Below are 27,212 nucleotides of genomic sequence, written 5' to 3'. Positions count from 1 at the left end.
GTCTTCTTTCTCTCCATTGAAGTATTGCTTTTTGCTGAGTTTTCTGCTTCTGAGTACTGACCCCTGTTTTGCGGTCCCCACCCAGGGTCTTACATTGGTGCTTCTGGCGTTGCCTTGTCCTACTTTGCACCCCTGGTTTCCGTTGGTCTTGTGGGTCTTGTCCTTCTGGTTTTTTCTCTTGCCACATCTTCTCCAGAGGTTGTGATTCTCCGTTTTTTGGATGTGTTGTAGGCCTTTCGCATCTGCCTGTATTACCTGTGAATTTGGGTGGGAATTTCCTTATGTGTTGCCTGTGGTCTGTCTGGATGGTGTCTTGTGCCTTCTTTGTGAACTCTGACTCAATCAGTGTTCTTTTCATCATCTGTGGCATTGTTTCATGGTGCGTCCCTGCATGTTAATTGTACTGCTCCTTCTGGGGCGCATCCCCACACTTTTGGTTCCCACTACTGTCTCTGGTTGGGGATGGCTGTTTCCACAAGTTTTGGTGCTGATGTTTTGTCGGCTGTACATGATCATGGGTTTGTGCTGTTTTTTACATTGCTGTTCATGTATGTTGTGTCATCCTTGGTTTCTTTGTGGTTCAATCACCATGCGCTTGGGTATGGGCTCATTAGTAATGAATGGGACAGGAAGACGGATGAGGAGATAATGCCTGGTTACTCACAGCTAATCTTCATTGCTCCAAGTCATGTTCTTCCCATTCCGTTCCTGAGCCTGTCCCTCCCTCCCTTGTTTCTCTTAATGGGGATTGTTTTTTTGTTTTTCATTCATATGAGTTTCTTTGGTATTCTCAGGATGTCCTAGTGATGTGTTTTCCCCTATGTGTATGATGGCTAGGCAGCACCATATTGGGGGAAGTATTCTGACCTCAGGCAGGTAAAGGTTTTTGTGGAGCAGGCTAACTGCTCATGCATAAGGAATGGAATGGGAAGATTACTGGTGAGTAACAGTGCATTATTGCAGTCCTCATTCATTGTGAAAGCACATTTCTTCCTTATTGTAGACGTTATTATGAATATATTAGTAGATTATTGTGATTTAAGTAAGAGGGGATGGTAAATTAAAGCAGCCATTGCAAAGAGCACCAGTAAATAAGTACAACCCTTCTGAGAAGATCTACCACATTAGTGCACCTGTGGGGCAAATTTCTCATACATTATTGCATGCCTGATGAGAAATGCTGGTAAATTATTGCAGTCCGCCTCGGTTACACTAATATGTTATGGAAGCCTCGACAAGAAGCACTGGTAATTATTGAAACTTTTGTGAGAAAGGATGGTAAATTAATCCAGCCCTTTTCAGTAGCCTCATGAGAAGCTTTTGTTTATTTTTGCAGTACATGTGAGAAGCACTAGAAAATTATTGCCGACCTGTTCAGAGTAATGTTAAAGCATTGCAAGCCTAGTAAAGTGTATTTTTTTTTGTAAAATTTTTATTTATGGTATGCAAGGTGAAAAATAGAAAAAGGGAGGGGAATAGTGCAAGAGGAGCGAGAAAAGTAAAAGGAGAGAAAGAAACAGGCGACATTCCGCCACATAACCCCACACAGGGGGTGCTAAAAATATTATCGCAAGGGAAGGGGCAATAGGGAATCAGAGCATGCATCATAAGGGGCGGAAACCAGTTAGGGCACCAGAAGTGCGAACGATATGGGCCTGCTCGTCACAGTGTCCGAAGTGTGCCTGGAAGTCCCAACAGTCGGTGCGATGTCCCCAGCCAGGGAAGAACAACCCAAGCCCCGCTATAATCATAGTGTCCTTTCTCGGGGGCACAGCAAGTCGCAACAAGAGAAAAACAACTTCCCCAACTACCACCCCTCCACCCCCCTTCCCTCCCCACCACCCACCCCCCACCCAGTGGTGGCGACCAGCATTAATACAATCAGCAACAGTCACACCGGTAATCAAATTTGGAAGAGATGAAGTGCCCGTAGCGCTGACGGGCAAACTGCTGAAGGCAGACCTCGGGACAAAAACCTCACCAAGGGGCCCCAATTGAACATAAAGTTTTTTAAATTCCCCAGGAAGATATCTGAGAGCTGCTCCATACTCAAAAGGCGCCATAGCCGTGCATGCCACAAAGAGACGGCAGGGGCAGACGGGCTTTTCCAAGCAGCTGCCAAAGTCAGCTTGGCCGCCCCCAAGCATAGCCACATAATGCGCTTATCAGCCCTAGTCTGGTACTCAAGCAGTGGGTCTCTAAGGCCCAGCAAGACAAAGTCCATGGAGTTTGGGAGTGGGTAACCCAGCACATCTTTAATGTGGGAGAGAATCTCGGCCCAGAACGGCCGGATGGTGGGGCAGTCCCACCATATATGGCTCAAGTCTCCCAACATCCCGCAGCCCCGCCAGCACCTGTCTGAGGTAGTTGGGAATATTCGGTGTAGTTTGGATGGATACAAGTACCAGTCGAACAGAAGCTTCATATGGGCCTCCCTGAGGTCGGTAGAGTGGTTATGTGCTGTCAAATCCCGCCACAAGCTCCTCCACTCGCTGTCGGAAATGTCCCTCCCCAGTGTATTCTCCCAGTGATCCTTATACCGACGCCGGGGGGGACATCGTGGTGTCTAACAGCAGCTCATATAGAAAAGAGATTGCTCCCTTCATGGTGGATGTGCGAAGGATAAAAGTTTTGAATTTCGTCAAGGGTCTGGTAGCGGCATCTGCCATAATCCCTCATACAGTTATGGAAAGTGAGGGGTTCGGCACCATGGAACAGGTGGGTGAGGGCCCTACAGCCACCCTCCCTCCAGGTCTCAAAGGGACCCTCTGTCAACGCCGGAGGAAAGGCCGGATTGAAATGGATCGGGGTGAACGGGTACGGGAATGTGGTCCACCGGTCATCGCTACTAATCGTGTCCCAGACCATTAACACCGTGCTGGTAGGAGTGCTAATGTACGCGTTTCTGGGCCGGTCCACCTTAGGTTTCCAAGCTAGGTCCCAGATGGAACGACCCGCAACGCTCCGATCCTTGTGGAGCCAGTGCTTCTCCGAAAGCTGTTGGGACCACTCCACTAGGACTCTCAATTGGGCAGCCTTGTAATACAAATGCATGTCCGGAAAGCCCACTCCCCCCTCCAGCCGCGGGCGTCGGAGAACCGTAAACGGAATTCGCGCCCGACCGCCTTGCCAGACATACTTCAGCATCAGGGTCTTAAGCCGACGGAAGTAATCCAGTCCTATCGGGATAGGCAAGGCCTGGAAGAGGTACAGGAGTTTAGGCAGGAGAACCATTTTAAGTGCATGAATCCTACCCAGCCACGAGATAAATTTGGGCTTCCACCGTTCCAGTTCCATACGAATCGACGTCAGCATCGGGGGGAAGTTAGCCTGGAACAAGGCGCCTATGGTAGAGGTCAGCCGCACGCCCAGGTAAAGCAAAGAGGAAGACGTCCACGAGAGCGGAGTAAGCAACCGGATCTGTTGCACCTCCCCCGGCGGTAGGGTCAAATTCAAGATGTATGACTTGTCAAAGTTAACTTTGAACCCCGCCACCGTTTCATACTCAGAGAGCACCGAATGGGCATGGGGTAGCGACAGCGCCGGGTCTCGAAGGGACAACAGGACGTCATCGGCGAAGAGTGAAATCTTATGCTGCTCACCCGTAAAGGGGAGTCCCAGGACCAGCTCATTCTCCCGGATCGCCAGCGCCAATGGTTCTATGCTAAGGGCAAAGAGAAGGGGCGAGAGTGGACAGCCCTGGCGTGTTCCTCAGGAATGACGAAAACTCCCGGATCTATGGCCGTTAACCAACACCCGGGAGGTGGGGTTATTGTAATTGGCCTCAAGCATTCTTATAAACTGGGCCGAGAACCCGAAGGTCACCAGCGTTCGGTGCAAGAACCCCCAATCAACGCGGTCAAAGGCCTTTTCCGCGTCAAGCCCTACCAACACTGCTGGTATGCAGAACCGCTCCGCTTTTTCGATTAAATGGACGACGCGCCGCAGGTTGTCATGAGTTTGTCTACCTTTAATGAATCCAGACTGATCAGGGTGGATCAGAGCAGGCATCAAGTCTTGCAGTCTGCTCGCCAGGATGGAGGAGTACAATTTAGCGTCCAGGTTAAGGAGCGCTATCGGACGATAAGATGCACAGTAGGTAGGGTCCTTACCCGGCTTGGGGATAATAGTAATCATGGCCTCGGCCATGGTGTCCGAGGTCCTACCCTCAGTGGCCATCGCGTTGAAGAGGGATACTAGGTAGTCGCAGATGTCGGACGCAAATGTCTTGTAGAACAGGGCCGTATAGCCGTCAGGCCCGGGGGCCTTATGCAGTTTCAAGGTCTTGATGGCGTCTAATACCTCCTCCCTAGAGATGGGGGAGGACAACAAATCATTCCATTCTCTGGAAACTCTCGGTAGAGGCAGACCACCCAAAAACTCGGATTGAGCCTCCGGATTGAGAGCTTCGCTCGAATAGAGATCTTCGTAGAAGCGACCAAATATGGCCGCCTTGTCCACGTCTTTATGCTGAACAGAGCCCGTATGGTCTCGCACACCCCCGATGTAATCCCTTTCGCGCTTGTCACGAAGTTGCCGAGCAAGGTGGCGCCCAACCTTATTGCCTTGGGAATAGGAGACACGTCGAAGGCGCAGAAGGGTGAATTCCGCCCTGTTGTTATAATGGGCCTTTAGTTTCCCTCGCACCGCCGTCAGGGGGCGCAGGGTCACCCTGGAGGGGTTCGCCTTGTGCGCCTGCTCCAAGGTGGCAAGCTCCGATTCCAGAGCCTCCCTCTCTTCCCGCCGAAGTTTATTAAGGTTCGCGTTAAGGGCGAGGCACGTGCCCCGCAAGGAGGCCTTACACGCATCCCACGTGTTATACACCGACGTGTCAGAATGCGGATTGAGGACAAAAAAATCACCAATAGCCTCATCCCTCACCAGTGCAGCCGGGAAGTACCACTTTCACCAGCCGCCCCCCCCGCGGCCCAATGCAACCCCAGTACCACCAAGCTATGGTCTGACAGCGAGAGCGGAAAGATATCAGTCATTCGAATATCTCCTCTGAGAGCTTGGCTAACTAAAATGTAGTCTATGCAGGAGTACGAGCGATGGACGTGAGAGAAGAAAGTATAGTCCTTGGCCTGTGCGTGGACAAAGCGCCAGCTATCTACCAGCCCCAGTTCACCCACTTGACGTTGTGTTTCCTCCGAGAAGACACCAGTATCCGCCCTGCGCGCCCCAGAACTATCCAAGTCCCTGTCCCACACCATGTTGAAATCTCCCAACAGTATTAAGTGCCCATCCACAAAGTCCCCCATCTTATCCATCAAACATTGCAAAAAGCCATTTTGACCCGCATTCGGAGCATACACCACAACAAAGGTACACAAGCGACCATACAGCGTCCCCTTCACCATTAGCCAACGACCCTCCTTATCAACGCTCACCCCCAGGGGTTGAAAGTGGAGGGAGGCCTGAAAGAGGAGGGCCACCCCTCTATGCTTCGTGGGCACGGACGCCCTGTAAATAAGGGGGAAGTGTCTATGGCGAAGTCTCATTTCGTCCCTCCTAGCCAGGTGGGTTTCCTGAAGGGCAACCACGTCCAGGTGATGGTCCGAAATGTACTTCCAGAGTTTCTGCCGCTTCTGCGGGGAATTGAGGCCTTTCACGTTCCAGGTGCCTATACTAACAGGCATAATGGGGACTTAAGACTCCATGCCATGTGTGTGCCAAGACATCCACATTCCAACCCCGGATCCCCGTCGCATACCGGACCCCAATCACATTGAGGGCAACCACGCAGAGGCAGCCAAGGAAAAGTCCCTAGCAACTTCCGCACAGGAGGGACCACACACACTCCCCCCAGCACCCCAGGAAGGCCTCCCCTCCATAAAGCACAAGAGATGCAGAAGTATCATCATAGAGCAAAGGAAAAATTGCAGAGAATACCAGCATCAAGGTCAACAGCAGCACACAACCACCATTCACGATCGCCACCACACCACCCCACCGCCCCAACCCCAACCCCAACAACCCTACTACAGTACCCACACTCAAAGCACCCTCTGTCCCACCCCCCTCCAACAACCCGAGAAACAAGAAAACAGAGCACAAGGCCCGTAACCTGAACCAAGCACTCAGCAGTTCCAATGGGCCACAGGTCACAAGGTCCACATCAGACTGGAATCGGGGTGGGGGCACCAGTTCGGGGGCCCCCAGGGCCATGGCCCGGGGTGTCTTCTCCAAAAGTACCATAGTACCCCAGGGCCGTAGGGACAGAGACTCTCCGGTGCCCGACCATCGAGGAAGTCAGGGATCATGCCGCTCCAGAGCTCTGCTGAGTATCTGCAAGCGTGGCCGAGGCCACCGATGCCACCGCTGAACCTCTCTCCTGCAAGCTAACAGAGTGGTCCGGACGCATCCGGTCCGGGGAAGAGCCAACCCGGTGCCATGAAGAAGATCGACGCCGTCGTCGCGATGGTGAGGATTGTGCCGCCTGAGAGGAAGGAACGTCCTCCAGCCCCAGCAGCTCCTTCGCGGCCTGTAGGGAGCGGATCTGCGCCAGTCTGTTCTGCCACCGAAATATGATACGGAAGGGGTGCCCCCAGGAGTACGAGATGTTACCCTCCCTCAGAAAAGCAGTCACTGGGCGGAATTCTCTCCTCTTTTGAAGCGTGGACGCCGCCAGGTCCTGGAACAGCTGCGGCCGATGGCCTCGAAATTGCAAGGAGGTGATGGCCCTAGCTTTCCGGAGGATGCGTTCCTTCGTCTGAAAGTCATGTACACACACGAGGATGTCCGGGGGGGGGCCACCTCCTCACCTAGGCAGGCCAACTCTGTGCACCCTATCCATCTTGATCTCCTGAACGTCCTTCTCATCTAGTACTTGCAGGAATAGGGCCTGTACATATTCTCTCAAGTCTCCAGCCTTACCCTCCCAAGGGACCGCTCTGATGCGGATGTTGTTTCTCCTGGAGCGGTTTTCCAGGTCCTCCGCGTATGCCTGCAGGTTCAGGTTCTGGTCAGTAAGGCGAAGAACATCTTGTTGCAATTGGTGAACATCATTCGCCATACTTAAGTCATGATCTTCCAAGGTGGCCACCCGCTCACCAATGCCGTCCACATCTCTTCGGACCTCCCGTAGGTCCGACGCCAGCTGGGCGCGAAGCTCGGAGATATCCTCCTTGATAGAGGCAAACAGCTCCGTCATGAATGCCTTGATGGCGGGCGCCTCCTCGTCCGACTGTCTAGTCGAACCACTAGCTCCCGGGGAAGATGGCGGCTGCGACGATTTAGATGCTCCGTCCTTCACCGTCCTCCCCTTGCGTGGCAAATTCGACATCACGGTGGCACGGCCGAGCCGTGGAGTCAAGGCTATTGGGGACGAAGGCCGCTCAGAAGTACCTGCGTCACGGGCAGCTGCTGCCTGATTAAGATGGCGGCGCAGGAGCTTCCCGCCAGAGGTCAAGAGCAATGTAGGGACAGTGCCGTCCGGTCAGCAAGCCCGGAGTCCCAGTCGCTCACAGCCGGGTCACTAATGCAGCCACTCGACACTGCCAGAGCACAACTTAGTCCACTACCACCGGACAATGTGGGCCGGGCAGTTAGTCCGTAGAGCAGAGCTGGCCTCCGAGTCTAACCAAAGTCCAGACCCGGGTCCACCACGCAGGGCCAATAACTCCGAGTCGCAGCCGGTGCAGGCCACGGGTCCACTCCAGGTAGCAAGTCGCACGCAGGGACGAGGAGGACACTCTGTCTCAGCAGTGGACGCCGAGGGTCGGTGTCGCGTTATCCAGAAGTAGCCGCAATCAGGCCTCACAGCCCCGCTAAGGATCCGGGGCCCACCCTCCACGTGGTTGGTCGTCCGCCAAGCCTCACAGTCCGTTACAGCAAAGTGCTCGCAGTCATGCCAGTGTCCCGATGGGTTGGAGGGACCCTGGTGGCGAAAGGAGGCAGAGGGCACCCGCCACACCTCGATGCCACGCCCAGCCGGCGCCGACTCACTGCACTCAAAGGCGGCTGCTCCCTCACGCAAGGCCGGTGCGGAACAGGCCCGATGACGAAGTGCCTCCAGAGGCGTTGCACGGTCACTCAGGAACTCGCCGGGGACACCGGACCACTCCGCTCGATGCCGCTGGTCTCTGCGACCGTTTCAGAGCCGATTGGCACCCTGAAGGCGATGCTGTACAATGCTTAGCAGGTCGGGCGCCGGAGCGACTCGAAAGCACGTCTTACTCCGACGCCATCTTGGCCACGCCCCCCGTAAAGTGTATTTTTAAACTGTTGAAGATCTGATAAGGTCTAATGTTAAAATATTGCAGCCTACTAAGGAATACAGTTAAATTATGGCAGGCCTGATAAAACATATTGTTAAAGTTTTGCAGGCCTAGTAAACAATATTGTTAAATTATTGCAGTTCTGGTTAGCAGTGCTACATTTGAGCCTGTGGTTTCTGGTGCTTGGTACCAGCACTTAATTGTCAACACTGGCAGTTGCGACAGTCTGCCACAAGGGGGCGATGTCTGACTAATTTTGGGATTACCACAACAGTAGTTCATTATTAATTCAATATACATTAGAAATTACTATTACCTGCTACCCGCACCATTCTTATAGCTCTGGGGGACCGAAATTGTTCAAATTGCTGCCTTTGTAGGAGTGTGATGGTTAGTAGTTGTAATGTTACTATCACTGCCAGCATGGCAGGGGCAATGTGTGGTGCAAGTTGCAGTAGCTCCTGACGAGAGCCTCAGCACTTATAGTTTTTACAAACTAAGCACTGTTTGTAAGGATAAATGTTAATTATTGCAGGCCTGGTAAGGAGTACTGTTAAATTATTACAGGCATGGTAAGAAGGTGTACTGTTAAATTATTACAGGTGGTAAACTGTATTGTTAACGTCTTCCAGTCCAGTGCGGCGTATTATCACTGCAGGCCTGGCAAGGTTTATCATTAAATCATTGCAGTCCTGGTTTAAGGCTTTCAAGAGTAACAATCAGTAAATGTTTGCCACCATGATTAGAAATGCTAGAGTGGTGTAAAGTTATAGAAACATGTACATAAAAGAAATAAAGCAGTTGTCGAGCTTGAATATGATGTTGGAGACTTTAGAAACTGCAGAAGTGCAGCGGTGCATCAGGTCGTTCACGTTTCTTTCTCTAAAGGACTTTGGGTCAAGGAAACAAAATAAAAACGTGGCTAGTGAATTTACATTTTTTTTTTATTTGAAAAGTCATAGCTAATTGCACACATGCAACATATATTTCACCATTGGAATATTAAATTAGTTTCTGGGTAAATCCCTGCTCAAAGAAAGACTCTGCGGGCCTCGATTATGAGCAATTGGAATTGGGCCGTGCCACCAGTCTTCTTAGTGCACTGCCCTACACATATGAGAAAGAGCAGAAATGCACGGTATTAATGGAATACTGTGCATTCCTGTCCTTTACCCCTCTGATTGCGAACAATTTGCTTTCAATGTAAGACCCCTTGCACCTCCGTTGCAGTAAAGATTATTTTGGGGAAGAAGGGACACCTTTCCTACACAAACACAATCCAGAGAGGCGTTTTCCTCCAACTATTTGTGCTGCAAAATGCATCACACATGGAATGAAGAAATTATGAGACATAAAATGTTCTCCTCATTATGCCTGGTCTGGGTACGCGTAAGGTTTTGGCGCTGCCCCAGGTGTACATCACATTGTAAATAGGGGGCAGTGCCAAAATCCATGCGCGCTACTTGGAAAACCCCACTGCAAAGCCCATGGAAAGCCTCCTTGATGCATAGTAAGGAAAGGCAGTGACTTGCGCTGCTTTGTCTTACTCTTATCTATGAGGCTATGCAAGGCCAAGCAAAGCCACGCAGAGTGGTTTTGCGTGATCTCCTCATAGATAAGCTTCAGAAGCTTGCTCTGCTGGAGCATCCACAAATGTGGAGCAATGGCTGTGCAGGCCGCTTGTAATTGAGGCCTGCAGTGTCAGGTGTGGTCGAAAACATAGTGTAGTGGATGATAGAAGAGTCTAGAAAGAATGATGGTAGTCGAGGGTTTCAGAGGTGTCTGATAAACAACCTCAGTAAATTACAGTCAAACAAATGGCATATTCTTAACGAGGGGAGCAAGAAACAATGCTTGCATGCTTAGAAGGAGGGTTTACCAATTTAAAAAAAAATATCATAGATGATGGGAAGTTTAGGGGAAGAATTGAAATTACATCAGTGGTGTGGTCCAGTGAAATACCCAATGTTTTTAGCTTTAGAGATAAAGGTTGTTGCTACGATGGTCTTCATTTTATGCTATTGAGTTTTGGTGACTGGAAACATGACTCAGATTTCGTATTGTAAAGGAGAACATACATTTCAAATTTTGACTAGTTTGAATGAGCAAGCCATATTTGCTCACGTTTTCTTGCGTTGTCCAATATAGTCAGTGTGACCATTATATAGAGTAGTTGAAATCTGCTTGTTCATTTTGAATATTTTGGTAGTAAGGCACGCATGAACACACTGCCAGGCCACACTGGCTGAAATTAGAACATTTATATTTAAAGGGGAGAAACAGGCTGCTTGCTTCAGACTGGAGGCAGCAAGGGAAGACTTCACTGACAGCCATGAGGGAATTGTTTGCCTGAAAGATCCTTGATCCGGCCTGTGAGCTTCTTGCAGTAGGTCTGGGTTCACCACAAAATGCAGTAGCTAAATATGATTGAACGAGTGACAGAAATAATAAGGACTATGTCTGGCATACATTTAAGCATCTCATGTTTTAGCTGAGGAGTTTTTTTTATTTGGTTTCTGGTTGATAGAGGTATGCGCCCTGTCCAAGCAGGATGCACAGTCCTAGTCAGGGTAAGTCACAAATACCCTAAATTAACTTGTGCTCACCCTCTGGCAGCTTGACAGTGAGCAGTTAGGCTTAACTTGATAGGCAATGTGTTAAGTATTTGTGCAACAAATCAAACAGTAAAACAGTAAAATCACCACACAAAAAGATTCCACACTAATTTAGAACAATAGCTCTTAATCTAATAAATAAAACAAGACTAAAACAACAAAAATTCAATAAGTAGAAGTCAAGATATGCATTTATAAAAATTAAAAGTGAAAATAACGCTTAGAAGCAATAAGTGCCTATGGGCTTATCTGGTTTGTCAAGAATTCATCGGGACCACAATTGGGTGCAGGCCAAATACAGGGACCATGCAAGGCCCGTGGAACAAAAGTACCATGATCGTGGTCGCAACAGTGACATGCGGGAGGCAGTCAAGCGATGCATCTGTCGACCCTGCAGTCAAGGTGATGCATCGATATTCTCCTTGCAACAATGGTTCTGAAGATAAAACACTGTTTCAAAGATGCGATGGTTCCCATGCCGATGCGCTGGGTTTTTCCACACAGTCAAGGGGATTGCGCTCTCTACAGTGGCGACAATGTGGTTGTTCCGATTATGAGGTTCCGATGGCGATGCACTGGTTGCACGAGTGATGCACCGGTTCTGTTCCTGCAACAGCTGTGATTGCGCGATTCCGCACTTGCAGCAGAAGATGAGTCGGTTACACTGAAGCAAACATCTGGATCCTCTCCCAAAGGGCCAGGTACAGAAGCAGGGTGGAAAACCGTTATGTCCACAAGGCTTCATATCAGAAAGCTAGTCATCTAGCCCTTGGAGTCTCTCTTGGTTGCAGTGATGGTGGTCCAGTCTTTACACAAGTAGAGATCACGATTGAGAATTGATGTCCCATAGTCACATTTTCGAGTGCTAAGAGGACACCCAGCAATATTTTCCTACGTGGGCAGTCACAGGTGGTCGTGGATGTTCGCGATGAAAAAGTTTGACTAGAAAATCTACTTTAACGGCAACCAATTTGAAAAGCAACACCTATGGCATGCCGTGTGGTACTGTTCACGATGATTGTTCAGCTCGCACGAGCTCCCAATGCTAAAAATGAGCATGGCCTGCTTATTTGCACTCATTTGAAGAAACTTCCTCAGAATCTCACAGAGTTTTCATTTAAATCTGTGGAATTCCACCGAGTGAAACTCGACGGATTCAGCCCACCCCAAGCTATTTGTAGTAATTAAGTATGGGTTGTACACGCTTTGCTTAGTTTTTTTTTTTTTTTAAACAGATTTTATTTGTCATAGATCACATATATTGCATAGCTCCGGAATCCGGAGTCTGCTGCAAACATTAATGGAACGACAATAGCATCTTAGACTTTTACAGTAAAACAAACACCACCACCACCCCAACCCCTCCCCCGTTTGCGCAGCTTCTGCCACTGATTTACAATATAATATCTTAACGAGACATGCCAAGTCCAACAAAACACTCTGTTGTCTTCACCAATGATCCATCAGTCACATCGTCGGGAGGGCGGCCGTCTCTGACGGAGGGTCCAAGTCCAGCCCATGGTAGTCGTCCCACCTCTTCCAGATCCTAAAATGCTTATGGGTGCACCCCCTAGCCATGAATTTAGGTTGCTCAAGTTCCATACAAAATTCCATGCCATTCCTCCAAGCGGTCAATGGCAGAGCTTGAGGCGCCTTCCAAGCTTTGGCAATGTCTCTTTTGGCCAGTGTAAGGCCCAGCAATAACAGGTGCTCCATCACATGCAACAAAGCCAAATTCGAAGCGCGTGGGAGCTCCCATACCACCACTTCAGATAAGCACGTGAACACCCCGTTCCAGAATCTATGCAGCGCCGAGCACCCCCAGACAGTGTGTAGAAGTGTACCCTCCTCTGTACCGCATCGGAGACAATCGGGGGAGCCAATCATGCCCGCCCTCCATAAGCGTTCTCGGGTAAAGTAGGTGCGATGTAAATATTTAAATTGTATCAGTCGCAGGCGAGTGGAAATTGCTGCCTCCCTCGGGCTTGCCAAGGCCTCTGCCCAATCCTCTTCCTCTAAGTCCCCCACATCCCTCTCCCACGCGGTCCTAAGTCTGTGTAAGTCGGAGGAACAGTGGTGGACCAATGTCTGGTAGATACGTGAGATTTTCTTATCAGGTAATTCCCCCATAAACAATTTGGCCTCTAGCGGACTAAACTCGGGAAGATGTCCTAGGTCTGTCAAATATGGCATCAGTGCGTGCCGAAACTGAAGGTATTTAAAAAACTGGGAGCGAGGCATCCCAAATTCATCTTGCAAATTCTGAAAGGACTTCAGGGAGCGGCCCAACATCACATCTCCCAGGGAGGAGATTCCAATTGCGTCCCACTCCCGGAATCCCTGCAGAGTGTCCATGCGGGGCAGATGACCATTGCGCCAGAGAGGGGTCTCTTGGGTAAGCATGTTCTACCACCCCATTCTGCCTAGCGTTTGCCTCCAGACATAAAATACCACCTGCGTGGCAGAGGGAAGGCACCTCCGAAGCGAGGCGGAGTACAACAGTGTGGGCACAGACGCGGAGCCCATTATGTGCCGCTCGACCGCGTAGGCCTGGTCGCCCCTATCGCCATACCACCACTCGTTAAGAACCAACAAGTGTGCCGCTTGATAGTAAGAGAGAACATCTGATGTGGCTAGCCCCCTCAGTATAGGAGGATAAAAAGCACGTTGGCAACGCCACACGCGCGGTCCCCCCCTCCTACAGAAACCCACCCAGCGCCGAGTTGATCTGCTGAAACCAACGGGGTGGAATCCGGTGTGGATGATTTTGTAGTTGAGACAATAGACGAGGGAGCACCACCATTTTAAAGATGGCCGATCTGCCATATATCGTTAGTGGCATACGGGACCAAACCTTCAAGTCCTCGCGCATGCGGTCCCATACTGGAGTGAGGTTGTGATCCCAGGAGGCGGCTGCCTCCTCCGACAGATACAATCCCAGGTATTTCATCCCTCCAGACGCCAAATGAAGGCCCGGTGCCCGTGCTCCCACCTACTGCTGTCCACCCAGTATTCACAACGTCGACTTACCGGATTCATATAGAGGCCAGAGGTTTCACCGAAAATCTGCAGAATACGAAGCAGCCGTGGCCCCGACCGATCCAGATCAGTGAGAAAGAACAGGACATCATCAGCATAGAGTGCTATTTTATCAGCAAGGCCCGATGACCACCGAAAACCTTTGATCTGGGCATCTATACGCACCATCGCCGCCAGGGGTTCCATTGCGAGCGTGAATAGGTAGGGGGAGAGGGGACGGCCCTGTCGCGTGCCCCGCTGGACCCGGAAGGATCAAGAGACCGCGCCCCCACTCGTACTGACACTGTGAGATCAGTGTACAGCAGCTGTAAGTAAGCCATGAAACGCGGGCCCAAATTGAGGCGTCGCAGCAGGGCGAACAGATATACCCAGCTCAGGGAATCAAAATCTCTGTCCATGTCTGCCAAAAACAGCGCTGCCTGTTCCCCCAAACTCCTCCAAGCCGATATTGCGATGTGGGCGCGCCTAATGTTATGTCGAGTCGCCCTCCGAGGCATAAAACCCACCTGATCTGGGTGGACCAAATCTGCTATGTGAGGCTTGAGTCTATTGGCTAGGGCCTTAGCCAGGACCTTGGCCTCAGTATGTCGCCAATCCAGGGGGAGCATGCCGCCTTCACATGCCTACTCCACGACCAGACAGAGATGCGAACCCATGTGTACATAGAACCGCCTTAAAAATTTGCACGGAAAGCCGTTGGGGCCGGGAGCCTTACCTGGATTCAGCTCACTCAGAGCGGTGCCCAATTTGTCGTCGGACAGGGGCCTATCTAATTGTTCCTGTACTTCGTCCGAGACAGACCATGGGGGAAGTTCATCTATAAACTGCTGGATGACATCGTCTGTCAGGCATTCCTGGGGCGCGTTTACCTCCTCATAGTACGCCGCGAAGCTCTCCGCGATTGCCGGGGGTTCAAGTACAGGCACCCCTTCTGGGTCCAATATCTGGGGCAGCGGTTGGGCATGGAGTGTGCCCTGACACAAGTGATGCAACATCTTGGTGGATTTGTCCCCCACTGATACACCCGACTACAAGTGGCCAACCAGCCCTGCCGTGCCACCTCCATCAATACCGCGGTATACTACTGCTGAGCCAGCACTAGCTGTCGTCTGACAGGTCCACCGCCCACCTCCCGACCCCTGCGCTCCAGCGCTTCCAGATGCGCCTCTTGTTGCACTAAGTCTCTCTGCCGCTCCCTACGGGCCGCCGAACACCAGGAAATGTCAACACCCAGCAATGTGGGTTTTAATGCTTCCCAAAGGGTAGTTGGGGAGTCTATGGAGCCTACGTTTGAGACCAGGTAGTGATCTATTTCTTTAGTCATGTTCTCCCTGTACTCGTCCTTCAGCAGGTGCCACCCCGACATGCGCCACCAAAACGATTGCCTGGCCGGGCCTATTCTGAACGTAAGGGCCACCGGCAAATGGTCGGACAGGGCTCTCGGCAGAATAACCGCCGATAGTATCATATGTGCCAGCCCCCTGGGAACGAAGATGCAGTCTAATCTGGAGAATGAGTCGTGCACCGTGGAAAAGTAGGTGTATTCCCTAAGTGGGCCATGCGTGTACATCCAGTTGTATGTCCAATCAAGTCCTGTGGCTAGGGCATGAAGTTTGGTGGGTGAGCCCCCCGCCCCCCGTCAGTCGCCCCACTACTCCATCTATCACTACCCAGTTCCATCACATCGTTCCAGTCCCACCCGACCACAGAGAGGGTATCCTGCCTGTCGCTCCAAAGGGACATACGTTTCTTCACCAAGGTCCACTGTAGCGGTGGTGGGGCATAAACACTACCCAGGGGTCAACCTATTCCCCCTCACCCTGCCCTGTACAATAACATACCTGCCCTGTGATCTGTCCAGAGTTTTTCATGTGTATACGAGACCCTGCGGTGTATAAGGATCGCAACCCCCCTAGAGCCCCTCGTAAATCCCGAGTGGTAGACCTGATGGAACCCAAACCGTTGCAGGCATAGCGCCTTCGTGCCAAATGAGCCTCCTGGAGCAGAAGTACATCCGCACTGGCTCTTTTAGCAAATTGGAAAACATACCCCTATTTCACCTTATCCAGCACCCCCGCACGTTCCAACTAAGTATGCGCAGGGAACCAGGGGCTACCTGCCCTCCCCTCTCAGCAGTGGACATGGTGGAATGTTACTATGTAAGCTGCAGGTGTCTCTGTGGCTCAGAATGCATATAACGTGGCACACATATTGCATCAAGACTTGCGGAAACAATCCCCCCAACCCCAGACCCCCACGCCAACCCGCCCCTCCACCCCCAAACCCGTACCTCACTAACATGGAAGCACCTGTTGCGGTCGGATCGTAGCCTATTCACCATTGGGGGAACAAGAGCCACCCCATCCAATGGACAACCCACAACTATAGGACTTCACTCCCACCCACCCATTCCTACAGGGCCAGGCTCCCAGCCCTAAAGAGACTGGCCCACCTAGACATCCATAATTACCATACATTTAGACCTGTGCAGGAGTCCCAGACATCATTTCACTCCTGATTGCTGCTCCGGTGTCGGATCGCGCTGTCGAAGCGCGGAGCCAGAGCGCAGGCTGCGCACAGACCTCGATCTCCTGCTGCGTCGCTGCCGACTCCTGAGGCCCTCGCAGGCCATTCCACCCGAGGAGGAGTCCGATTCTCCACCCTGTGGCATGTTGACACGAATTTTCACCGTTTCATCCGTCCATTTGAACACTTCCTCTGGGGAATCGAAAAACAGTGTGCGGACTTGAAGATAACTCTCAGCCGCGCCGGGTAAAGCAGGGCATATTGAAGTTTGTGGCCTTGAAGATGGGCCTTTGCTGCAAGAAAGGATTGTTGCTGCACCAAGCATGTATAGTCCGGGAAGATAAGGATGGTCGCATTGCCACACGTGAGGGAGGCCTTCACCCTCACCTGTCGCAGGATGGTGTCCCGATCCGAGTGATTTAAGAATTTGGCGCTCATCGGCCGCAGGGGTGCCCCAACAGGGGGCTTCTGCGTCACAGCCCTATGGGCCCCCTCAACCACAAAGCAGAGAGAGAGCAGGTCCGGGGGGAGCCAGCCCTCCAGCCACTGGGCAAGAAATCGCTCCACGTTGTCGCCCTCGCAGCCTTACGGAAATCCCAAAAGCGTAGGTTGTTCCGCCGAGACCGCCCCTTCGGCATCATCGACCTGCATGGCTAGGCCCTTTTGTATTTTCTCCATGGCTGCGACCTTCTTCTTGAGAATGGATACCTCGTCTTCCACCTCCGATATGCGGGTCTCCGGGCCAGTGATGTGCTCCATGGCATTCCTCAGGTCCTGGTGAAGCAACATGACGTCCGATCCCACAACCCCGATCTTGGCGTCCAGCATGTCCCTGGACTGGGTTATTGCCGCCAACAGCGCCGCATTGTCAGGTGCCTGGTTCTGCGACCCCGCGGCCCCGGGCGCGTGGCTCGCCTCCGTGAATTTATCCAGGGTCCCTTGCTTGGTGTGACCGCCACCGGTGCGATCCCGCGTCATCGTAGCGGGGTTGGTTCTTCCAGGCGATAGTACTCCCTACCCCAAGGGTCGTCACAACCAGCAATTCATGAGTCAGGCAGAATGACAGGTAAACCAGTCGGCTCACTCCAAAGGTCTCCAGGCAAACCGAACTCAGTGCAACAAGTCGCAGGAGCAGACTCCCGGTTTCCACTGTGGTGGGCAATCAGAGAAGGCTATGGCCACAGCCGCAGGGGTCCCCCACAAGAGGAACGCAGCCAACAGGCCCAGGGCGCAGCCCGAATGCACCTCCGCTCTGGCACCTCACTGCCAGCCCTCAGAGCTCCTCCGTCCTCAGCCGACACCACCGATGCCCGATCTGGCCCCTGATCCTCCCCAGTGCAACAGACAGCAGCCGCCCAGGAAGTTCAACACAAGGGGGAAGGAGGTCAAAGCGCCCCGCCGCCCCGCACAGGCCCGGTCTGCTAACCACGCTGCAATGCCGTCCCAGATCTCGCCGGGCAGATTCAGCTAAACTGACCGATCCCCCACATTCAAAGTCCACAGGAGGGTCTCCGGCACCACGCCTGTCAAGGGGCACACTCCTCTGGGCGAGGGTGTAGTGGGCCCCATCCTCCAGTTCCTCTTCAGGATGTTTGGTGTGCCTCAAGATGGCGGCCGCTCCCACTTCGGGGTGTATCACTGCCCGGCACTCTCGGGTGCCGCTACACCTGCTCACCCACTCCCACGGCACACATCCATTCTGGTCAGGGTGTACCATCGTGGGCCATGTGTGCCAACCGAGTCGTCAGGATCTTAGTGAGTGTTAAGCAGTGCTAGGGGCCGGTTGGAGCCCACTTCATTGGGGTCTTTGTGTACCTTAGAGAGGGATATCAGCAGTGATTTGCACAGGGAAGTAGAAAGGCAGGAGGCTTCTAGAGCCTGTTCGTAGAGGATGAGCAATCGAGATGCAAGAAGTGTGGTATATGCCTTGTAAAATTCAACAAGCAGGCCATCTGGGCCAGGCGCTTTGCCTGTGGCTAATGCTTTGACCTCCTCCTGTATTTCAAATAGTGTAATTGGATCATCTAGTTCCACTGTTTGGATGGGTGTAAGAAGGGGAATCATGCTGAAGAAGGCGTTTCTGTCTGGTGGAATAGCAGGGATCCTTGCTCAGTACAGCAAGGCATAGTGTTGGGTTAGTTCTTGATGTATGTCTTGTTGCGTGTAGAGTATGTCGCTGGTAGCAGATTTCAGTACAGCAACTGGGTAATGGGGCTGGTCCGACCTTATTAGCTATGCCAACAGCATGCTAGATGTGTCAGCAGCGGCATGTGTACTGCAGAGTGGGCCTCATAGTTCAGGCAAGGCAACGGCTCCAGGAGGGAGAGATGTTCATGTTGTGCTGCTAGCAGGCGGAAAGAGCTGTCAGGGTTTCGCCCCGCGTCTGTCTCGTGTTGCAGGAGGGTTTGTTCTATATGAGATATATTGTCGTCAAGCTGTTGTTGGGCATTCCAAGTCACCCCTAGACAATAGCCCCCAACTGCCACTTTGAGTGTGTCCCACTCAACCAGCCTTGATGTCGCTGATCCATGATTGTGCTTGAAATATTATTTAATAGCGGCATGTAATTAGATGTGGGATGGGGGGGTCATCAAGCGCCGCTGGCTGTAAGCGCTATGACGGAACGGGAGGAGGGCCATTGTGCCATGTTAGCTGTGGCTCTGCGGGTTATGATCTGAATGGGTGCTGCCCAATTACTCTGTATGTGTTACAGAGGACAGTAGGGATTCTGTGGCAATGAATCAATCGAGCCTAATGTGAGGTGATGTGGTGAGGAAAAGAAAATTACGCTTTTGTTTCAGCATTGCTCTATTGAAAATGTCTACTATGTGCCAAGTCAGTCATGTATCGCTCGCATGTTTCACGTGCCCAGGGTGCTGAGTGGCGGGGGTAAGGATCTGTCAAGGTCTGTGAATAACCATGGGTTTCCACCCCAATGAGAGAGTGTCGCCGACATCCGTTCAAGGAATAGGGTTGCTCTGGATTTGGAGCATATATACAACCAACAAGAATGTGTTGACCACCGAGGTTGCCCTTGACAAGGACGAAGCGACCTTCACTATCTGCTACCACCTCCTCGGTGGACAAAGGGACCCATGACCTGATCCAGAGCAGGACCCCTTGTGCAAAGAAAGAAAAGTTAGCAACATCCTCATCAGCAACTCTGAAGTTTATACTCTTCAGTTAGTGTTAAGTAAGTTTCCTGAAGCATGGCCACCTGCGCGGAACAGGGCTTGAGGTATGCATAGAGGGCATATCAGCAAGAGTGGGTCTGAATACCCCACATGTTACAGGTTATGAAAGTTGTATGTGTCATGTCAGTGTATTGTGCTAGGGCATGGAGGTAATGCCAAGTTAGGGTGAAAGAGGCACAACCATTTAATTCAAGTGGGGCAGACAAACAATGGGTTTTCCTGACCAAACATATTGAAATACATATGCAAGATACAGCAGTAAAGCCTGAGACCGAGGGTTTTAATGGTGGAAGGTGCAGCGGCCAAGGGTGGTGTACCCCATGTAGTGTAGGCATATGAGTTGCAGCCAGTGTAAGATGTATAGGAGGGTGATTGTGTGCAGCGTGTGTGTCGGATGAGCTGGTAATATAATAGGCATTGATCATTGAAAAGTGGAATGGCAGGCAGACCGCCAACAAAATTATGCATTGTCCAGTATTTAGACATAACTCGCCGCTGTGAAAGTGTAATGTGCTGGTTGGGGTAGGTCAAATAATGCCATCAGCTATCTGTGGAGTGACCTCTAATAGTGCCAAGGCATCATAATCAGCTGGCCAAACAGTGGAAGAATCATCCTCACTTGAAGACTTCACTGCTCTTTCATTAGAGCTGGTGTCAAGTCGGGCGTCGCTGATTGCTACTACAGAACGGAGGGCCTGTCTTCTTTCCTGTATAACCTGTTCCATGTTTGGGACCACCACAGGCCTGGGAGGCTGTCTCATTGCTCGCTGTTCCTCACGACTGCGTTCGCTGTCCTTTCTGTCAGTGCACGGTTCGGCTCCAGTGGCTTGGCAGGGTGACTTGAGTTGGAAGGCCTTCAGCCATCGCCAAGCATCTTCTGGCAAGTTGAAAAACCATGCTTTGCAATCCATTACAACACGTTTTCTTGCCGGGAAGATCAGCAAATATTTCAGCTTCAGTTCACGTAGATGGCATTTGACAGCTAGGAAGGAGGCCCTGTGATGTTGCACTGTTACTGCGTATTTCAGGAAAAGCATGATGCGGGCCTTATTAACCACAATTATTAAGTTTCCTGGTTTCTTGTAGGATGATGTCCCTGTCACCGTTATGGAGTAGGTGAACTAGCATTATACTGGGGTTGGAGCTAGGTGGAGTCTTCCTTGTGAGAAAGCAATGCACACATTCTACAGAGAAGAACGGCGTGAGGGGATGAGGCAGAAGCAGGTTCCACAGCCAGTTGCCCAGCTAGTCAACAGGATTACATCCTTTGATGCTTTCCAGGAGGCCCACAACATACATGTTGTTTCTGCGTGAGCATCCCTACGTGTCTTCAGCCCTGGCCTTCAGGGTGTGGACAAAATTCGTCTGTAGCTGGACTTAGGATACCAGTACTTTGAATGCCAACTGGAGTTCAGCAGTGTTTTGCTCTGCTGTGCACACTTTGTCTGCTAGTTTACGATGATCAGTGTGTAGCAGATTTATCTCCATTGCTATGCTGTCGATCTTGCTCTCAAGGTAGACACAAGTGTTTACAGTTTTGTGTGAGTCCTCTCCACTGCATCCATTACCACATTCAACAGAGGTAGTTTTCTGCCTGCTCCGCTGGTCTATGTCCTCAGTTGGGTCTGGAGGCCGCACTAGTGGGGGCTGAGCACCATCAGCGCTCTTGAATGCTTCAGTTCAGGGCCACTGACTGTTCTGCAGCAGCTGGTTCCATGTGCCTGCAATGGTCACCGACTGATGCAATAGGCCGAATCAGGGAGGGGCATCATACACAACACGGCTAGGGGCCGGCCCCAGATCCACCCGCCAGGCCAGCCGTGTTTCCCACCACCCCTCCGGCTCTCAGGGAAGCAGCATCTGGGTGGCTGCAATGAGAGAGCAGACCTTTTCACTAATTTCTAGAGGGGAGGGACCAGGTCAGCCCAGCCTATCAGGCAGTGGCAGCAGTGACCGGGCCCCAACTGTGTCCCTTGTGCACCTCAATGCACACACCAGATGACCAGGTGCTCAGTCCTCAGTCGCCTGATCTCTACCGAGGCCCTCCACTCCACTTGCAGTTATATCAGAGTGGCACAGCTGCTGGGTCCCAGTACGCTAGCAGGCCCGTACCGCCAGCAGCAAGCCAGATTCGGCTCAGCAACAGTCACTAGGGGTGTTCACAGCTGGCCTTCCAGCAAACAACCTTTACAATTGGTTGACAGTCATTGGTAGGTGCACGATCAAGGCTCGGCAGGTGTCCAGGATATGGCTGGAAGCAGGATTACTCTGTATAACCCAGATTTACCCATCAGAGCTACCTGCTGCACATCTGCCATCTTGATGTCGCTCCACAGACTTGCTTATGATAAGAGGCTGCTTAGTCACACTTGTTTGTTATTTCAGGAATGGGATGTACCAGTTAAGGGTCTTGTTGTAGACTTTGATGGCCTGTTGTGTCGTAAATGCCAAAAACCTTGGAGAGGATAAGCATTGTAATTCTTTTGTATGAAGGGCATGAGTTGCATGACAGGAGTGTTAAAAGGCACATTGGGGACAAAATCAAAATCGAGTATTGCCAAGGACAATTACAAGGATCATTTACAATGAAAGGTTCCAGACGGAGTAAGAGGAGGTTGGTAACATGTTACAGTGGAGCAGATTTCTTGAATGCTGGAATTTTGCAATTTGCTGTTTGATGTAGTTTGGCCTGGCTTTTGCATTTGTTTGTTACAGTGTGTGCGGAGTACATGCAAGGTCCCCAAGATGGTTGTGACATTTTGCCTCCAAACCTATTCTGATTTCGATGATCAGAAAGGGAAACGTCTGAAGCCAGGTTTCCAGTACATTGTGGCTTTTGTTTTTTTATCCTAAATAGCAAGGGTTAGAAGTCAGTGCACAGGATATTCACAAAAGCATTGCAACTGAAGGGCCTGGCTTAAAGACATTCATGTTCATGCTGTGTCCTTCGGTAAGGGTAGAGGTAGAAATGTGTTGAGTGTTTTTTAGAGAGTGCATTGGAGGTCAATGGACAGTCAAGTCAAGTCTTCCATTTTTCATCTTGATTGGAATGTATGCTTTGTCCAAGTTACATTACAGAAAACGTTGCCTCTTTTTGAAGGACCGATGAGATGGCTCATTGATTTAATGTTTCTGCTACAGAATATTATGTTAACCTGAAAAACACAAACTAGAAGCTTGCCATGAAGGTCTAAGTGCTCTTTCAAATGTTTGCATACAAGAAATGGCTTTTAACGCTCTGCACAACTACTACAACTTAAAAGTGGATGGCCCTTCAAGAGGAAAACTGAGGTGTGGCTTTACTAACCAAGACTTTTGAAGGATTACAGTATGAACATTTTAACCTCATGCAATCTTTCTAAATTGGTGTTCTTGTTCCTTTTCATCTCTCCATAGAGACCAGGATGAGGGAAGTTGCTCCGCTCAATTGGCCAGGTATAGTCCCATGTGTGAGAAGGGCACCTTGTAAATTTCTGGATGCCTGCTCTGAGGAACAGTGTGAAATCCTTGCTACACTGTGCTGTGTATGGTTGTGATACTGGCTGATAGGAACAGAGGCAGCTCCTTGCTGCATTGTGTTGTGTGTCATATTGGATTAGAGGAACAGTGGCATCTACTCGCTGCAATTTGTTGTGTGAGATACCATCTCAGAAGAATAGTCACAAATCCTAGTATGCAACATAGTAGGTGTGTCTGGATCACTGACAGAATTTCGACCTCAGAAATATCGACCTACAAGAATATCGAGTCAACAATATCGAGTGCAAAAATATCGACATCCTATCTACAACATGGTAAGTACAAAAATATCGAAAAAATAATATTGATGTAAAAAATATCGATGTTAAAAATATCGTTTTTTTTATATATATAAATGTAAAAGTAAGTATATAACACTAATAAATAAAATATACATATTTAAAAGTATCTAATAATGTTTAAAATTAATAAATAATACATATATATTAATAATACATTAATTAAATATATACAGTAAAGATATAATATATATGTACTGAACAATAAGTATTAATAATTAATTTACTAATTTATAAATTAATGAAATATATTCTAATTTACTAATACATTTACAAACATAAAACAATAACATAAATAAAATGTAAGTAATATAAAAAATAAAATAAACATGTGATATTTTAACAATTAATTATATAAAACGTTGGATAGCGTAAGGGTAAAAATTACTATTCCTACTGCAGAGAGTGGAACAGTAGGGAAAGCGTTTGATAGCGTAGGGATAAAATTACTATTCCCACTCCAGAGAGTGCAACAGTCGAGAAAACTGACCCTGAACCCAAAAAACACCCCTTTACCCACGAACTGAAAACTGACCCTGAACACTAAAAATACCCCTTTACCCAAAAACTGAAAACTGACCCTGAACCCTAAAAATACCCCTTTACCCAACAACTGAAAACTGACCCTGAACCCTAAAAATACCCCTTTACCCAAGAACTGAAAACTGACCCTGAACCCTAAAAATACCCCTTTACCCAAGAACTAAAAACTGACCCTGAACTCTAAAAATACCCCTTTACCCATGAACTGAAAACTGACCCTTAACCCTAAAAATACCCCTTTACCCAAGAACTGAAAACTGACCCTGAACCCTAAAAATACCCCTTTACCCATGAACTGAAAACTGACCCTGAACCCTAAAAATACCCCTTTACCCATGAACTGAAAACTGACCCTGAACCCTAAAAATACCCCTTTACCCAAAAACTGAAAACTGACCCTGAACCCTAAAAATACCCCTTTACCCAAAAACTGAAAACTGACCCTGTACACTAAAAATACCCCTTTACCCAAAAACCCCAAAATTACCCTGAACCCTAAAAATACTCCTTAACCCAAAGTTAAATAATATTATTTAATTAGCAATTATTAATTAATTAACAATAACAATAAAGTAAATATATTAGCCCATAAGCTGTAATTAATATAATTTAATAATTAATATCATTTTTCCCCAAATAATTAATTAACAGTAACTAAAAATTATATATATAAATAAATTACTCTAATTAATGTAATTAACTAATTATTATTATTTAATTACCAATTAATTACTAATTTAAAATATGTTCAAAATTATATTAATTAATTAACTAATTAATATTAATTATTTGCCAATTAATTAGTTATAAATATTTAAAAACATATATTAATTAATTAATTAATATTAAATTACTCCCCACCCTATTCCCCTATAAACCCACATCCCGCTACAGAAAATATATATCAATTAATCAATTAATTATTTCCCAATTAATCAATATTAATTAGCAAATAATTATAATTAATTAATTAATCCTACTAATTATTAATCAACTTACCATAATTAAATTACTTCCCACCCTATTCCCCTATAAACCCACAACCCGCTCCGGTACTAAAACATCAAATTTCCTTATAAATTTATATATTATTATAGAAAATGTATACACATATAATAGTAATTATTTTAAATACTTAAATTAAACATATAACACATACATAATAAAAAACTATAAAATAATACAAATATCGATATTAGTGTCATCGAAATTATTAACATCGATATATATGCTATCGATATTACTAACTTCGATATTACTTACATCGATATTAAGTATATAGATATTACTTACCTTGGGTCGATATTCTGTCCTACGATATTCTTGCCTTCGATATTATGCTCCTTCGATATTTCAGACTCGATATTATGGTAGGTCGATATTTCCAACTCGATATTTTGACTGTCTACCGGTGTGTCTATGCCTGGATCAGAGGAACAGTGCCAACTTCTTGCAGCAGTGTTCTAAGATGCCAAAAATCTTGGCCATTATAAGCAATTTAACTATTCTTCATGAGGGGTATTAGTTGCACGATAGCAGCGCAGAAAGGCATATTTGTGACACAATCAAAATTGAGTGGTGCTAAGGGCACTGACCATGGTAATCTTATCCCTGAATTCCAGTGGATACTGCCCTTTTCATGGATTTTGCACTTGAAAGAGATTTGTAATGGCGAATTTCCATTATTTTAAAGAACAGGGTTACTTGCCTTTACTTGAATGCGATGGAGTAAATGCTGGTTGAGAAGATGTTTATGAAACTGATGTACAGCAGATCATGATTTGGAAGCAGTCTATCCCAACCTGGGTTCATTAGGAGTCTGAGTCTGGTTAAAGTGAAGTCATTTAAATCATATTTTCTAAATGTTTGGACAAATTTGATCACAGACGCAATAGCTAGTTTGGTAAATTAGTTGATAGGTTGAGAAGTAAATAGCTTTCAAAAATGCCTTCATGAAGAAAACTGTGAATCTGTTTGATCATTTTACAATTAGCGGATCCAGAGGGAGTAAGAGGAAGTTGCTCACACCTTAAAGTGTAACACGTTTCGTGACTGTTGGTATTTTGCATTTGCTGTGCGATGTAGTTTGGCCTGGGTTTTGAATTTGTTTGCTACAGTGTGTGAAGTACATGAAAGGTCTCCAAGATGGCTACGACTTTATGTCTTCAAACTTATTCTAATTTAGATGATCAGAAAGGGAAATGTCTGTAGCCAGGTTCCCAGTAATAGATGTGTTTTATTTTTTTAACCTAAACAGCAAGGGTCAGAAGTCAGTGCAGAGGATTTTCTTGCAGGCGAAGACCCTACTTTAAGATATCCATGTCCATGCTGTGTCCTTTAGTATGGGTGGAGGTAGAAATGTGTTCAGCAATTTTTGGAGAGTGTATTGGAGGTCAGTGGATAGACGATTCAAGTCTTCCATTGGTCATCCTAGTTCAGATAAATGGTTTGTCCAAGTTAACTTGAGGAAAACATTGCCTCCTTTTGCAGGGTCAATCAGATACCTCAAAGATTTAATGCGTCTGCTCCAGAATAATATATTAACCTTAAAAACACAAACTAGAATCTTGCCACGTAGAACTGAGCATTCTTTCATTTTGTACGTAAAAGAATTGCGTTTGAAAGCTCTGCTAAACTGCGTGCAATATTAAAAGTGGATGGCCCTTCGAGAGGAAAACTGAGGTCTAGCTTTACTGGCCAAGTCTTTTGAAGGATTACAATATGAACATTCCAACCTTATGCAATCTTTCTAAATTGGTGTTCTTGTTCCTTTTCATCTCTCCATAGAGACCAGGATGAGAGAAGTTGCTCCGCTGAAATGGCCAGGTATAGTCCCATGTGTGAGAAGAGCACCTTCAAAATTTCTGGATGCCTGCTCTGAGGAACAGTGTGAAATCCTTGCTACACTGTGCTGTGTATGGTTGTGATACTGGCTGATAGGAACAGAGGCAGCTCCTTGCTGCATTGTGTTGTGTGTCATATTGGATTAGAGGAACAGTGGCAGCTACTCGCTGCAATTTGTTGTGTGAGATACCATCTCAGAAGAACAGTCACAAATCCTAGTATGCAACATAGTAAGTGTGTCTATGCCTGAATCAGAGGAACAGTGCCAACTTCTTGCAGCAGCGTTGTAAAATGCCAAAAACCTTGGCCATTATAAGAAATGGTATTATTCCTCATGAGGGGTATTAGTTGCACGATAGCAGTGCTGAAAGGCATATTTGTGACACAATCAAAATCGAGTGGTGCCACGGGCAC

The 27,212-nt window shown here is 48.4% G+C and overlaps 1 long non-coding RNA gene across 1 annotated transcript in view; it reads left to right on the top strand.

The window, feature by feature from the left end:
• Positions 1-26,780, top strand: part of LOC147660891 (uncharacterized) — a 31,180-nt gene extending 4,400 nt beyond the window's left edge. The window contains exons 2-3 of the long non-coding RNA XR_015306120.1: positions 22,990-23,028; positions 26,742-26,780. This is a non-coding gene — a long non-coding RNA (uncharacterized LOC147660891). The remainder of the gene's footprint in view (positions 1-22,989; positions 23,029-26,741) is intronic.
• Positions 26,781-27,212: the final 432 nt, after the last annotated feature.

Source organism: Lissotriton vulgaris, unplaced genomic scaffold, assembly GCF_964263255.1.
Source record: "Lissotriton vulgaris unplaced genomic scaffold, aLisVul1.2 SCAFFOLD_3251, whole genome shotgun sequence".
In the NCBI taxonomy this organism is placed as follows: Eukaryota; Metazoa; Chordata; class Amphibia; order Caudata; family Salamandridae; genus Lissotriton; species Lissotriton vulgaris.
This window is presented reverse-complemented; position numbering and strand designations above follow the sequence as displayed.